This window comes from Drosophila navojoa, chromosome 2, assembly GCF_054131105.1.
Source record: "Drosophila navojoa isolate 15081-1374.11 chromosome 2, UAZ_NAV_1.0, whole genome shotgun sequence".
Lineage (NCBI taxonomy): Eukaryota > Metazoa > Arthropoda > Insecta > Diptera > Drosophilidae > Drosophila > Drosophila navojoa.
The window spans coordinates 2808889-2821589 of record NC_142890.1 but is presented as its reverse complement, the minus strand read 5'-3'; the positions used below and the strand labels follow the sequence as shown (position 1 = coordinate 2821589).

At 37.7% G+C, this 12701-nt stretch overlaps 1 protein-coding gene across 2 annotated transcripts in view; it reads right to left on the bottom strand.

Annotated features, from left to right (window-relative positions):
- Nucleotides 1-10257, bottom strand: part of LOC108659168 (serine/threonine-protein kinase 32A) — a 34062-nt gene extending 23805 nt beyond the window's left edge. The window contains exon 1 of one of the 2 annotated variants that reach the window (XM_089265521.1): nt 9972-10257. The gene's annotated coding sequence lies outside the window, so the exon portion shown is untranslated. Of the gene's footprint in view, nt 1-9395; nt 9540-9971 lie in introns of those variants that run through there. The other variant, XM_089265522.1, reaches the window with a different exon arrangement.
- Between the last annotated feature and the right edge of the window lie 2444 nt (nt 10258-12701).

Sequence of the window (12701 nt, the reverse complement as noted above, 5' to 3'; positions counted from 1 at the left end):
ATAGATTGATGATAAAAACGTATGCCATACAAAAGGCGTTTTTTGCATGCCAAATTATTCCAGTTTTTAGTGTCATTAACACAAGTTGAATTCATTTGCAAAATGAATGCTTTGTTTTATCTCAAAGTAACTGTAATTAGACCCTATCAAAATTTTACAACTTGACATTTATGTGCAATGCATTCAACCCTGGAATACTGAAAATTGAGGCAAATAATAATTTTCTGTGGCACTTAATTTTCTGCTCTGACTCCTTCAGCACATATTGGCAACATTTTTGTTTTGGGCCTCAAATAATGATTGAAATTTTGCATTGTTGTTGTTGTTGTTGCTCGCTTTGGACTTTGGCAATGGTCACGTGAATGCCTGAAGTGGGGACAGGGCCCCCATGGACAATAAATTGTGGGTGGCCGTGGCAATGGCGGTTTGCTGAGAGCAAACAAACCTTTTTATGGTCATGCTGTTATTATGTTATCTTCTTTGCTCCACGATGGATGGAATTTGCTGTGGCTGGGCGGGCCGTCAGGCCGAAACACATGTCATAACAGCCAACAGCATATGTAATAATAAGCCACCGGCGGCGACAAACAAACGACTGCGACAACGACGTCCATAAAAAGGCGATGCGAACTTTGATAATAAAAGCCCGCAGAATTGTTAGCCATGGCTAACCCGTATCACACACATACATACATACATAGTATATCCAAGTGGCTGCCGCTGTCATTGCTCAGTTGATTGCCCTAATGCACTAGATTCTCAATTCAGTGTGTGCCGGCATCCGTGAACTGGCATTTATAACATCAAATTGCTGCCCAGCTATCAATCTAGCTGTCATGTCATTAAAGACACTTATCGCAAATTTCAATGCAATCCCATCCCATGTCGGCTGGATGCCCTCAATGCCCAAAACAGAAGCCATCCATGGCCGCAAACACGCAATGCTCACACAACTTTCACATGCATAATTGAAAGGCCAGCCGAAACGGGCGAATCGAATGAGTTTTGCTTTTGTTTTGCTTGCTGTGTTTTTTTTTTTTGGCTCTTAAATACTTAATTTAGTGTTGCGACGCCATGCAATTGTTAGTTTGCCAAACATGTTTTTTCCACATGTTTCCACACACACACACACACACATACACATATATGTCGTAATTAAGATAACTACTATATTATTTATTCGGCTCTCATGGGCTTATTAAAATTAATTTCATTAATTATAGTCGATTTATTATTCTTCCGGATTTACAGAGTTCTCTACAGTTAACTAGTTCCCTATTATTTATTTATTTTATTTCGAAATATGGAAAAAAATCGCGTTTTTTTAAAGAGACGAAACTACACAATATATAAAAAATTTAAGAAAACTACAATCGAATATTGATATTGATAGATTTCAAATAAATTTCGAACAAAGAAATAGATTTCGAGTCACTAGAGCCCGTTTAAATAACTATCCAGCAGAGCTCGTTTGCTGCACAATTCTGATAAACATATATATAGTTTTTAATCGATTTCATATAATTAATAAATATTCATGAATATTCTAGCTCATGTGGTTTTTAAGATTAATGTATTCACACTTCTTGTACAGCCAGTTGGATGGACAAGGCAAGATTATTTCAGCTGTTCATGCTAAGTTCAGTTATAAGCCTATTAGCAATAAGGGATCCATCATCCATTTATCCATTTCTTAGGGCTTTGAGTATATGTTTGTGAAAAGCCAATACACTTTGTTTAGCAAATAAGCATTTGGTATGAAAAGTGTGCAAATCTAAACATGCATAATAAAAACAGTTGAAATTTATTTAGATTTCAACTTTAATAATGTAATAATCTACCTACAAAACGAACCAAAGATAACGGTATAGAAAAATATATACTTTATATACATATAAGTATTTTATTTGTATATATTCGCTCAGTAACTACTATCCAAAATAATGTGGTTTAGGCAACAGATTAAATTGAATAAAATACGAGCATTGATTGAATTTGATTTACACATATGAGATTCGCATATTCGTTACGCAACTAAACAGATTACTCCGCACATCTAAACCCGATTTGCAACATCAACTGATGCCTGAGTACCGTTAATTAACCATTTGTGTGTCGGCTTTGGCAGCCGCAAGATTGTCAATGTCGAATGTAATTTGTTTGCTTGCTGGCGGCACATGCAACCACATGATGCAACAGCAACCACTCGCAGCCACTGCTAATGAGATGCACACACACAATGGCAGTGCGACGAAGTGAATTCGCATCATCAGATGCAGATGCGGGCAAGGGATTGAGTCTTGAGTCTCATTAATGGCGGACCGAATGCGTCGTCTTTGAACAGCCTTTCCCCATAAAAGCATGCAAATATCAATTACTTATTTTATTCCACTCAAAAACTGTTGCATCTGAGTGCAGCCGCCTCAACGTTTGTGAGACGGAACTGCTAAAAGCCCCTTGAATACGAGGGCAACTTATGCGGCGTTTCATTGTTTGAGGCATACAATTAAGACGCACAAAAGTAGGCAACACAAAAGAGCGCCAGTGCACTGAGAGAGAGAGAGAGGGAACGAGAGAGAGAGAGAGAGAGAGACAGAAAAAGAGCAAGCTGAAAACTGGATACACTTACCAGCATTCATATAATAATATAATTTTCCACTATATTATAGTTTTAGTTAGCTTATAGCTGATGCTCATAAAATTATGATTAAATACGTGGAATTTAATAAGACTAACAACGTCTGTTATAGCTTCACTTTACTTCACTTCATACTGTTGCTGTTTTACATTTCCTTGAGTTTCTCAATATTTTCCTTCCTTTGCTCAGATTTTAGCGTTACCCTCGCTAAGTGTATAGACGCCCCAATGCAACAAGCTGGCCAATAAAAAACGCTCTTGAAACTATAAACACAAACAAATACGAGCAGCAATTTCGCAGTCGTGATGTATTTTTTATTCAAGCTGTTAAAACGCGCTAAGAAAAGGTTCACGCAGAGCTGTTCGACTGGGGAATGCTCTGCAAGCAAACAACCGGACAAGAGTATCGAAAATACATTTGGGAAATCTTTCATTATGCTCGTTTGCATTGAAAATACATTCGGGAAATATTTCATCATTCTCGTTTTCTATGGTCATACCATGGATTATTTGTAATAATAATGAAAAACAAACTAAATTGCAGAAATTCTGACTAAATTTTATTTTTGTTTTTTTTTTTTTCACCGAAATACTTTTTATTTGATATGTTGGAAAAAATGATGTAGAAAAAATACCAATCGCAACTTTCACCATACAATATTTACATTATTTACATATATGGAATGAAAGACCAAAAATATATAAACAAAAATATTTGTTGTCTTTTTAATATTTTGCCCAGTATTCGGATTTATTAAAAATTGTTAAAAGATATATGTATATGTATGTCTAAAACGGAAACAAATTTAAACTCCATATATTAATTATAATTTTATTTTGAGAAAAAATATGTAAAAAAAAAAAAATCAAGTATCGACTGCAGCCACATAATACCCACAAAATGTATATACATATAACACAAATGTAAGAAGCCCGCAAGTTGTTCATAAAATGCCTTTAGCTTGTTGGAAATACACTTTCTTGAATAAACACGACACTCGCTGTATTGTGGCCAAGTTTCGGACAAACTAATAATGAGCCCACCAAGGTGAAGTGGATAAACTTTGGGCAAAGTCCTCCACGACTAAGGCATGTATTGCATGTTATGCAGCCAACAGAGAATCCAAGTCAAACAAACGAAACTTTAAGCTGAAACACAGCATTTGATTGCATATATTTCGGGCGCTAATGGACATTGGGCGATGTCTAATAAGTTGGCCGGACATTGCAGCTGGCACAGCGCCCCGAGGCGGGGTGTGGGTGTGGGTGTGGGTATGGATCTGTCTGTGCCCGAGTCTGCCTTCATTAGGTATACGACGACACCGTGCCCGAGGGTCGAGAATCGTTTTTAATCTAATGAAGCGCATGGGCATCAAATCAAGTGGAGTGTGTAATTGTTGCCCCAGGCCAATTGTAGGGCATGTTATATACACTATATACCAACAAGTCGATATGTCGCCGGCACTAGGACAGGCTCTGTCTCTGTTTGCTCTGCCACTAAAATAACAAAGCACTCGAACGTGATGTCATGTGCCTCAATTTCGTACCGCTGCCCTATACAATTTCATTGGAACGAGTATTATTTCGAGCCCAACGCAGTCAAGAGCCGAAGTCAAAGTCGCAGGCGAAAGGCAACGACAAAGGCAAAGGCAAAGGCAAAGGCAGAAAGTAAATAAACTAGAAATAAGATTAATGCTGCTCCCTCTGACGCGTATCTCTGTATCAGATCTCACACCCGGCACTTACGAAAAGGAGCAGCCCAAATATTTGCCAGACATTCAAAAAGCAACTTTAAAATGTTGCCCCAGCTCAAGGGGCGACACACGAAAATAAATATGTGCTCGTAAGTGTTTGCTGCCAGTCAAAAGTTTCACTTTGTCAAAAGACAAATTACAGACGAACTTTATTGACACCTGGCGTTTCAGTTCCGTTAAAAGACGTCAGCAGGAGCATGAGCAGCAGCAGCAGCAGCAGGAGTAGCATCATCAGTCAGTGCGTAATATCTTTTGGTATTTCACTCAGTTCCAGTTTAAAATTGTTAAACACAACTCAGTTTAGCATATTTCAACTATTTAAATCTCGGTCCCCATCGAGTCAAATATTTTGTGACAGCATTGAAGGCGTTTTCAAAATATTTTCCTTATTATGAAGTCATGGGATAAACAGTGTTTACCTTTTCAAGTTGGCGAATTCGCAAAAGTTTGCCTAAACTTAAACGCTTATCATGCTCTACATGTTTATCCAATGCCCGGCATTTCATCAAGTATTTAAATGGGGTATATTGAGTGCCAAGTAAGTGAATAGTTTAGGCAGTTCTCCAAAATGTTTCTAAATACAAAAAAAAAATCTTTTGATTGTTTACATATTACAAAACTCATTTTATTATTCCCTTTATTCATTTACTTCTCACTTGCTCTCTAGACTATTTTTACGGTTGCCCACATTCTTTGGGTTTATTATGCCTTTAACTTCTTGACAATCGCCAGCGTAAGGCTATAAAAATATAACTTAAAAAATCTACCGTTAAAATTGATTCAAAAATCGATTTGGCCCCTCTTGGGTGGCCCATCGAATTTATAGCTCTATCATAGAAGGCAACATTCGGAAGTACTGATGTATATGGATACAATGTTATATTTTAAGAACGAGAAAAATTAAATTCAATTTCGTCTTTTTTTGCATACCGATTATTTTTGTCTCGAATGATTGTAATCTATGCGTGTGAGACATCTTCGGATGAGATGTTTATTTAGAATAACATTTGCATAATTTGCTTAAATTACATTTTGCTTATCTTCACGTTACATTTTCATACATTATTTTGATTTTGCTGCTACCAGTGTTCATGTGACATTTAAACTGCCAAAGAGACGAGGGGAGCTCTTAGGGGTATCAAAAATTTCATATTTATCGACAGCTGGGCAAAAATTACCAGGCCCTCAAATGACATAATATTTATAATTTTTTTAGCTTTACATACACATCTATCCTTGGATTAACATCACTCATCTCTTCAGATTGTCGTTTCAGTTCCTCTAAGCAAACCCAAAGTGAATACTATATAATATTCTACTGTGCTCTGCTTACCAATCCGTTCTATCTCTCCCTTTCTCTTTCTCTCTCTCTCTCTCTCTCTCTCTCTCTCTCTCTCTTCTCTCTCCCACTTCAAATTGCCATTCATTGTCTTTGTCTGTCTGTCCGAAAATTTGTCCTCAGCTGCTTTGTAATCTTTTTCGCGACAAATGAACTTTTACGACATCTACGGCACGGTCACAGCATTTAAATCAACAAATAATAAATCTAATTAAGCTAAATAAACAAAGGACTGCAATTAACCTTTGTAAATGAGTCAGAGTAAGAGCAGCCGAACGAGCATGGTTACCAACAGCTTCTTTCCACATCTTCACTGAGGTACCAAGATATATTAATTATCTAATTGAGTATAGCGCAAAGAAAGTCTGAAGTTAGTATAAGACCAGATTGTAAAGTCGAAACCCATATACTCTCTTGACTTAATAGCGAGCATAATAAGTTGTTAAGGCAAAGCAAAGTCAGCGACATAGAAAGTTAAACTGAACTGCAGGGTATTCCTGAGTTGGGCAATCTCTACAATCAGCCTTTTTGCTTGTTTTTCCCAAGTTTCTTGATAAGCTATTTTTACTATTATTTATGAATATATATAGTTACTGAAGCAGCTTTGCACTTGAATGCGTTTCATATAAACTGCAGCTGCAATTCAATAAAATTTTCAGACATTTTTTATTTTAATTGGTTTTTTTGTCTAACTATCTGAAGAGCTGAATGAAATTTGAAGTCAGCATTGAATACTCGCCTCATTTCAATGGGAAATATTATTAGTCAACTATGAATAATTGAGCCAATGCCTACTTTTTTGGTCTGCAACAATTTTAATGAGCAGGGCGTGGCCGGGCTTCAGCTGCCCAAGTGAGCAGATCCTTTAAGCCCCTCACAAAGACAGAGACTAGACGCTCATTTTGTAGCAACTACGTGACATCTAAGCTAATTATTTGGAACAATTTAAGGCATTTCAAACCGTTGGCGGGGGTACAAACTCTAGCCGTGGCCAACAAGTGCATAACAGAGCCATTTAATAGCCGTTGACATGGTTTCGTATTATGCAAATTAGGTGGTCAAATGCCAGAGCAAACTCAATTAGTCTACACTCACACAGAGAGAGAGAGAGAGAGTTGGTGTCGTTGTCTGCGTAGTCTGAGCCCATTTGACAGTTGATAACAAAAGCAAAGTGTGAGTCGATTCATTTGGCTGTTAAAATTGTTTGCACAGCAGCTACGATTGGCCATTTTTTGGCCACTTTGGTGCTCGACGTAATTGAAGGCAATGTCAATATTTCAGCTCGCAATGCTGACGGCTCCTGACAGTTCCAGTCCAGAGTAGCCAAAGAGCCAAAACACAAATATTTACAAAGCTCTCATCCTCTCTCTCTCTGTCTCTGCCTCTTTTTCATTTCACTTAGTAAAATATTAATTTCTGTTTCTGTGCGAAAAGTTTTGGCATATTGAACTGAGGTAAAATTTCAGCTGAAAGTTTTGCTCGAATTTTATTGAAATATGCTTTTGATACGTTTTTGATATGAAGACAATTGAATCTAAGTTGTTGACAAGTGCAGCCAATTTCAAACTTATTGGCAAAGGCGAAAGTTTTTTTTTTCGCTTTAGTTTTTATAGCCAAAACGTTATTTGGCTAAGTTTTCGGTCAATTTACCGTTGGCCCGGTCATTAATTTTGCAGCACGTCCGTTATTGTTTAGCAGCCAAAGTGCTCTAACGTGCGCTATCAAAAAATCGAACGTCTGCTCACCCGCCACAATTGATGGCCATCAAATTCAATATATGTATGGGCACTGGCCATAAAACGATCACCACGCGGCCACCCTCAAAAATTATACGCTGTGCATATACCCTGTAGTTAATCAAAAATTAATAACAAGGTTGCTATGATGAGAGAGAGAGAGAGAGAGAGAGAGAGAGAGAGAGGCAGGTCGCGTAATATAGCCATGGCTATATAGTATATACAGCACTGAACTGACATAATTTCATGTTTATCTTTCTCTTGAGAATTTATACGCACGAATAGTGTGAAATACATTTGTGTTTATGTTCAAGGGAAATGAAATAAAATAAGGGAAGGACTATAAAAGGCAGATTTATGGGTATGCATATTATTTCAGGCTAAAGCTTTTTTGAATACAAATTCTTATGAATCTCTGGAGAAATTAATTTGAGATTTTAAAATTGTTCAGTTAACTGAGGGCGATTGATAATCAAAAACTGCAGGTTGCTTGAAAATTGTCCATAATAAGCCGAGTATATGCATAACTCAAAAATATAGTATTAATCAATCAGGATCAGGAAAGAAAAGATCAATTGAATGGGGTTCTACAGTAGATGTTCAAAGCAAGTTAAGTCTAGAATTGAAGACTTAGGCACAAAAATTGAACAGTATTTTCAGATACCACATGGAAGTTTCCTTTCTGATAACAAAAAACTTTATGTCGCATAATAAATAACTTTCTGTGTAATAAAAAAAATATCTTCCTAACGAAAGAAGCACAAATGCTCATATAATCTTTCCCTCTCTCTCTCACTCGCTATCCCTCTCAATATGCCTGTTCCTCTAGAGAGTGTAATACCTTCCCTCTGTTAACTCTGCCCACAGGATATTTCTTAGTCAACTAAGTTCCTTTTTAAACATTTTCACTTGCTTCATATTGGGTTTTACGACCATGTCGACTGCTTCGCACGCAACACGTCCAACAGTTGGGTCACGTGCGGCCAGAGCTTAAAATGTTAAATAAGCTAAAGCCAAAGAAAAAAAAAGAAAATCATACACCAAAGACTTGGCCAATCGTCTTAACTGGGAGTTCGGTTCGGTTTTGCTGATGCTACAAGAATTTGTCGAATTTCTTTGCTGTTGCAACTTTAAATGTTGCCCTTATTCGAATGGCATGAGCAAATACACAAAGTTATTTTGATTCCGTATTGTTGGCTCAACACTTGAGCTTCCATGCGTAACAACAGAGCAGCGACAACAATGGAAATCCACTCGAAGTTACATTTGAATAGTTGAATATTAACAAAGCACCACAAATGGAAATGCAGCCACATTTAAGTGGTTGAAGGAGATGGAGATGGAGATGGAGCTGGAGACAGAGTGCTAGAGCGAGAGACGTGATAATTAAACTGTCAAAAACATGGATCACATCTTTGACTTGGCCAACTTCAAAGCTCTTTGACCAAACACAACAATGCGGCCAAGGCAGAAAATCTGCATTAAATTCTATCTGCATTAAATTTCCATTCCAGTTAGGAGCGCAATATCCTGTTTTGGAGCAACCACGCCGTAAACAATTTGCCATGTTCGGGCCGTGTTCCGTCCCCGTCGCGACGGGAAATGAGTTCCGTGTGCCCCTCCCCTGCTACGGATTTTTAAAACTTGCCGCTAGCTCAAACTAATGGCACGCATTAATCACAGGATGCGTGAGCAGGACCTTTTTCAGCAGCGCTTTGACTGCGGCTTGTTAGACATTAATAATTCATCCAAAGAGCGACTGTAATATGCCCAGTTAAGTTGACATCAGAGACTCAAACTTTGCCAGAAGCTAATATACCCGTTCACAGCGTATTCTGTGCTCCAACATTAAAGACTTTGTTGCTTGCGTTATATGTTGCTTGATTTGAATTAAATTTGATTATTTATTTTAACATTGTTTGGCTTTACCTTTTCGACTTTCAGCTGCTTTTGGCTATGCGAGTCACACGTAGCTCAGCCGTTTGGAGCGTCAAGCACGTTTTGTGCTCAAAAGCCAAAGGATGCTGCTTGGAGGCCACCTCGAAGCCTCATCTAAATAAATCATTATTTTATTTTTGTGAGCGACTTTTCTGCATGGCCAAATTCAATTAGTAGCACACCCGGAAAGTGTGTGCCACACACCTATACACACATTTATATACACTTTGAAGCAGGCAGAGGCACTCAACACTTTTGTACGTTCCCCCCCTTATATCGGCTTTAATTGAATTTGTGGCACGCCACTCGCTCAAGTGCTTTAAATTGTGCCAAGTGCCTAGAATATATTGCTCTAAAATAAATAAAAAAAATAAAAAAAATCGCCAACTTTTTGTGCCAATTTGACTAACAAAATAGAAAAAGGCAAGCAAACAGAAGACTTATTAGAGCACAGCAAATTGGACCAGCTCCTGTTGATTGCCTACTCAGACGACCTACAGAAACGCAGAAGCTGAACAAGAAACGGCAACAGCAACAACAACAGCAACAACAACAACTCGTACTCACATTTGGTTATAGCGTTCAGTCAAAGATGGAATTGTGTATTTAAGACGCTTTAACATACAGAGCGGCGCCAGTGAATGTCTCAAGCGCCTTTGGCTTGGCTCTGGCTAGGGCTCTGGCTCTGACTGGTTTTGTTTATGTGTGTAAGTGATATTTATTTGCACTTTGCTGACTGGCGCCAGAGTCGGCCGCACTCAACACTTAACATACACACTCACTCATTCAAACACACACACACACACACACGCGCAGGCACCCACACTGGCACAGTTTGACGACGTCTTTTTTGTTTGTTGATTACGTTCAGTTGGTTGCGCGACAATGCGGCGACAACCGCAACATTCAATGTCCAAAAGCGAACTGAAAGCATCCTATGGAAAGGAAACACATTCAGACCTTTGCCGCGGCGAGCACGCGCAGGCGCTTGAGCAAGTGGAAGAGCGGCTTCAAGCGGCCGGTGGGCGGTAGGCGGTGCTGGTGGCAGCTGCCATTGAGCGCCCAATTTGAAGCTAAGCATGTGTAGCAGCAGCAATTGACATGGCCGGAAGAACACGAAGAGTCAACAAGTTCACATTCAATAATATTGTTATTTTTGTTTTCCAGCAAGGAATACCATTTAATGAATGAAATACTGGCATCAAATCAAGTATCAAGTGCCGGGTATCTTTGAGTCAGTCAGCTGCGACTCCTTTTACTGTTTGCTACATTTGTCCTCTTATTTATTCGCCTTCCGCCTTCCTGTTCACATGAGAAGGAAGGATATGGCATTTAGTATAGACAAGCCAAGCCAAGCCAAGCCAAGCAAATTTTTATGCTTATCTAGCTTAAGAGCTAGGCAATTATGCACAACATTGATACAATTTTCGTTTATCAGGAAAAATTAGTATTCCCGAGCGGCAATCTAATTAGTCGACACAAATTCAATTATTCAATAATTTATAATCAAAAGCTCAATTTTTGCTTGACATATTTTTAATGTGGAGAGCCAGTAGCTGAAAGACAAGTGAGTCAGTCTATGGATCTTCCCGAAATAAATAATAAATGACGACTTCTTGGGTGAGGCCGAGAGTACTGAACTAGATGGTGTGGTTTGTGATTTCCGATATCGCTTTATCATATGACATTACAGAGATACAAATAGACGGACAGTCGAATAATCAGTAGATCAAGTCAGTTCTTAGCCCTACTCTACAGACCCAAATTGAGAGTATCATCATGTATTGTTAGTTAAAAATGGGTTCTATATAGTCTGTTGTCCAACTGATTGATTCTCCTATTATATTCAAGTGTTGCTGCATTAAATTATATATATTTAATTGCATTTAAAGTGATAAATGTTGCAAGCCTACAAAAGCAATAAAGTCATATACTTATTTAGTGCTGCAGGCGATAATTTAATTTAAGCACAAAGTGCATAAATGTTTTCTATTTCAATTAGCTACAATTGTCAATAAATATAATTAGTTTAAACACATGGAAAAATAATTAAATGAATTCCAAATAAATACTTTATTTACGTAGTGCAACAATAAAAACAAAGAAACAATTGCATTGTCACCTTTGTGTGTGAGTTTATATGTATATAATATAGTATATATAACACATATATATACATACATATATGCTTGTGCGTATATGTCATTGCTTATTTATTGAGCACTTGAAACACAATACAAATGCAATTAATTTGTTATTACAGTGGCACAAGGGTCGCCCTGACGCTGCCATTCATTTTCATTGCGTATACGACCCGTGTGCGTGTGTGTGCGTGTGTGTGTGCGCGTGTGTGTTGGCTCGGACAGACCATTGCTGAACTGAAATGGCAATCGTTTGTGTTTGTCATATAGACGCGTTTTCAATGGCAAATATGCGCTAAAATTAAAAAAATATGACATAGCATTGCATGGGAACTGTGGCAGCTGCTCGGGCACGATTGCGAGACGGGGCGTCCCGTGTCCCATGCCGCATGTCTCCTGCGTCTCATGTGTCTCATTGTTTTTAATATTGTTGCATAAATATCATAAATATAAATTGTCAAGCAATTGCTATTGGTCCTTGATTATGGATCTGTATGCGTGTGTATGTGTGTGCCCTATTTGTGTTTGTGTTGTTGACGCGCTCATTAGTTACCATTGAGCCAAACGGCAAAAAGGTCGACACGCCTCGTTTAATTGCGAGCAAAAAAAAAAAAAAACAAGCGAAAATCGCTTTTCATGGCAGCTGAAGCTTACAAATTGGCTCACATTGCTTTGTTTTCTAATATCAACATTAGCAAGCAGTTAATACCCTCTAACATTTGCGGTTGATTAGTAAATAGGGAATAAAATATTCATTTAAAAATTGTATTATTATGTCATGATGAATTATGAATTGATGAATATATATATTTTTTGCGTTATACTTGCGTTATAAGCTACAAGAAATATAGAGGTATAGACAGAGAAACGAAAAGCATGAGAGAGACAGGGAAACAGAGCTACAAATAGGAAGAGAAAGAGATAGAGAATAAGACCGAATCTATAGCAATGCTGCAAATAAATCTTAGGCAATTATTTGATTGGTCTACTATGCCAAAGCTTATGGCATTGATGTAGCTTTAAAAACAAATTAAATACAATAAACAATAACCTCAAATAATATCATTTAAATTATCATTACATATTATATATTTTATATTTTATACATATATATTTTATTTATAATTTTTCCTTTTTAAATTTCACTTCTTTACTG